Source organism: Dromiciops gliroides, chromosome 4 (assembly GCF_019393635.1).
Source record: "Dromiciops gliroides isolate mDroGli1 chromosome 4, mDroGli1.pri, whole genome shotgun sequence".
NCBI classification, from domain to species: Eukaryota; Metazoa; Chordata; class Mammalia; order Microbiotheria; family Microbiotheriidae; genus Dromiciops; species Dromiciops gliroides.
The window spans coordinates 139,486,721-139,490,826 of NC_057864.1; the positions used below are offsets into that span (position 1 = coordinate 139,486,721).

Here is a 4,106-nt window from a genome sequence, read left to right on the forward strand (position 1 = left end):
CATTTATGCAAAGCCAAAGGAATTCAATTATTCCATTTCCTATAAAGCCTAAAAAGTATGGTAGAGGGGGGAATGAAGGAAAGTGGCAATCTATTACTTCCTTGATTAGCTTAAATTATGTCTCTTAGGTGCATAGCCCCTCAAAAAACCACTGCCATTTTACTCAATCACTTATCACCACCCCTAATTTTACTTTTTCATTTCTTTCCCTTTGCTCCAATGTAAAATGAGATAGATAAGTAGGGAGGCATGATTTTAGATTTGTGACAGTAACCATCCAGGGTACCACCCCTGGCTTTTCACCACATGTAGCCAATGTGTCACAGCCTGACAGAATTCAACTTTTTTGGGGGGGTGCCAAATATTTATTGAGCACATACTATGTACCAGGAACACAATGTTTAAGGAGTAATTCTGTTTTCCATTTCTCTTTACTTCAGTCCCTGTAGAAGGATGTTCTGCATAATATCCTGGATGAACTGGTGGCACTTCAAATTCAACATGTCCCAAAGTGAACTCATCATTTAAGAGTTGTGAGCCAAGTACTTTGCAAAACTTAAAGTACTATTAAATTTATAAGCAATGTTCTCCCCTATCCTCTGCCCTGACACCTGTCTGCTTTTTCCAGACACCCACACTCAAAATTTTGGATGCATCTTTGATATTTCTCTCTCACTCACTGACCAAATAAAATCATCTGCCAAGCCCTGACTAGTTCTCTAATGTCTCTTGCATCCTCTTCATCCTTTCTAGCCCCACTAGGGCAATCACCTTAGTTCTGACCCTATTCGATACTCATCTTGACCATTTTAATAGTTTTCTGTTTTCCTCTGTCCTTATCTTTAATACATCCTTTCTACCACATCCTTAACAATTTTTACACCTCACTATTCACAAAGATCCATTAAAAAATATTAAGGCACTCCTCATTGCTTGCTTAGCAATGCATAAATTCCTAAGCCTAGACTTTGCTGCCTTTCACAATCTAACTCTAACCTAATTTTCTAGCTTGTTCTCGTATTAATCCCTTTAAATGTCACAGTCAGTAGGCACTGAAAAATAATGCCTAGACCCATTAAGTAGTAAAACTATTAATAAATACTAAAACAACAGCTGAGATCACTATGCTATCAGCCACACTCTTTGGACCTCAGACCCTATGGTAACCATTGTGCCTTGTTCCTTTGGTTCTGTCCTTATTGATAGAGACTAAATTTATTGCCATTTAGTTATTTCAGTTGTATACTATTGTTCAAGAATCCCTTTGGAGTTTTCTTGGTAAAGATACTTTAGCCATTTGCTATTTTCTTTGTTAGCTTATTTAAGAGATAAGGAAACTGATGCAAATAGGGTTAAGTGACTCACCCAGGGTCACATAGATAGTAAATGTCTGAGGACGGATTTGAACTCACAAACATGTCTTATTGAGTCCAGGAGCTGCACTATCTCCACTGTACCACCTTATTCTAATATCGTGCTGTGGATTAATCCAATAAGCTTTCAATTTCCAGGCTAATCCAATAAATGTCTTCTCTTCAGTATTTTTGAGTGTCCTACTTTTACTGAGCTATCGAGTGTTTTTTCATGATTGTGTCTTGCGTCACTCATTTCTCTTCCTAATTTTTCCTTTACCTCTCTTATTTGATTTCCCCCCCAAATTTTATTTAACATGAAACATCTCTACACTTTTTTTTGAGGAAGTTGACCATGTCTACAACCAAATCCATCACTAAACTGAATTCTGTTGCTGACCTAGCACCAGCCTCAGCCTTCTTGTCAGCACCAGGGAGAACAGCACTTCATCTGTATGTGTCTCTGTCAGCTTCACCATGAGTAAGCCTGACAGGTCACTCACCCTCCAGGCCTTTAGGCCTTGGCCTTACTGTCTCAGTATGACTTCTTCAGAGTGTGGCAGGCACAATCTCAAGGGGTAGGTGAAGATAATCCCGGAGATATTGAATGCCCTCATTGGTGAGATACCAGTAGAAATTCCTCCATGCAAACTGCTCCTTAATGTAGCCATAAGACTTTAGAGACTGCATGGTTTTCATGACAAGCAGATTGGGCACATTCTTGTCTACCAGCTCAGGATATTCTGGCATGTGGACATCTTTCTTGGCTACCATTATTCCCTCCTTAAAAAGGAATTCATAGATAGGAATTTGTTTCTTCTTGGGCATCAACATCTTGGCGGTAGTGACAGGTTCTGCTCTAGATGGAGCCCTGGAGAGAAAGGAAATAGCATGCCTCGTATTTGATTTTGAAAGTAATATTTGAGATCTTCTATGGCCTGAAACCAATCCATGTTTTCCTTTGAGGTCTTGGCTGTAGGAATTTTGACTATGCTGTCTTCTTCTGAGTGTATGATTTGGTTTTCCCTGTCACCATAGTAGCTTTCTATAGTTATATTTTTTTTCTGTTGTTTTCTCATTTTCCAGCCCATTTCTTAACTTTTAACTCTTTGCTAAAGTGGGGCTCTGCTTCCAGGGTGGATAATTAAGTGTCCCAAGCTTCAGGCATTTGTACAGTTGTTTTGAAAGGAAGTTCTAGGGACCTATACATTTTTGGTTCTTCCAAGCTGGTATAATACAAGGAGACATGTGTTTACTACTCTCCTGGCCTATGCTCTGGTCTGTGAGTGACCACAAGCACTCTTCTGCCCTGGATTGTGAAGGGGGTCTCTGTTCTACCGGAAGTAGCAAGCTCCTCATCTTGGGACTACCAGTCAGGACTGGGACCAGGATCGAGTATGGGCAAAGCAACAGAATCCTGCCCCCAGTGCCAATAAAGAGATCTCTGTAGTCTCCTTATGAACAGTTATTCAACCCCTTTACCATCTGTGTGCTGAGAACACCAGAAGCAGCAGCTGCTGTTGCTAATTCAGACACTTCTAGTGCCCATTCCTGGTTTGCTGGGGCCTGGTCTATGCTGAATTGCACTCTACCCTCACCCTGGTGTAACAGACATTTCTTGCTGAACTTCTAAGTTGTCATAGACTGAAAAATTATTTTACCCTATCCTTTTGTGGATTCTGCCATTCCAGAACTTGTTTTAGGGCATGACTTAAAGATTTTTGGAGGGATTTTAAGGAGTCCTGAAGGTAGTCCTTGTTTTTTCTCTGCTATCACTATCTCTTCCATGTTTCAATAGGAACATAAACTCATCTCCCATTTTGTGCCTTTGCACTGAGGGACTCCCATGCCCAGAATGCTCTTGCTTCTAACCTCCAATTGAGACAGTCAAGCATTGCCTCCTTCAGGTAGCATTTGCCTGTCTCCCCACTTCCCCACTCCTACTAATGCCTCTCCACAAAATTATCTTCCATTTAGTCTCTTTAACTTCTGTGTACTGATTTATGTGCCTTTTCCTTTAGAATGTTACTTCCTTGAGGACAGGGAATTAACATTTAAAAATTTTTTTTCCTCAGCACTTAGCACACTGTGCTTGTTGTCAAGTAAGTGATTAATAAATGCTTATCTTTTCAAATTACAATTTAATTTATTTCTGTTACATTTTAAGTTTTAAACTGTCTCCTTCCATCCCTCCTTCCCAACCTTGTCCTTGCACCAGAGACCACATCTCTCTCTCTCTCTCTCTCTCTCTCTCTCTCTCTCTCTCACACACACACACACACACACACACACACACACACACACACACACACACACACACACACACATACACATTGACAGCTATTTGGCATACTTGATAGAGCACTGAGCCTGGAATTAGGAAGATCTGAATTCAAATTTGGCTTCAGACCCTTGCTAGCTATGTGACCTTGGGCAAGTCATTTAACCCCATTTGCCTTAGTTCTTCATCTGAACATATGCTCATACACACAAATGTGTATGAGTGTGTAAACCATACTAAGCATACTTCTATTTGTCAGTTCTTACTCTGGAGGTAGATAGATACATGTTGGTAGATTAATTTGATCCAGTTCTTTATGTTATCCAAAGAGAATAAAAACAAATTCAATAATTTGCTTAGCAAAGAGACCTTTATGCAGTTTACTCCTTAGGCTAAGACCAACTGCATTTTGGCAAACAAAATAAAATAATTCAAAGTACTGGGGTTTATTCTCTCATACAAGTTGCACCCTT

The 4,106-nt window shown here is 39.9% G+C and overlaps 1 pseudogene; it reads right to left on the minus strand.

Annotated features, from left to right (window-relative positions):
* Positions 1-1,680: 1,680 nt before the first annotated feature.
* On the minus strand, positions 1,681-2,198 carry LOC122754707 (annotated as a pseudogene).
* Positions 2,199-4,106: the final 1,908 nt, after the last annotated feature.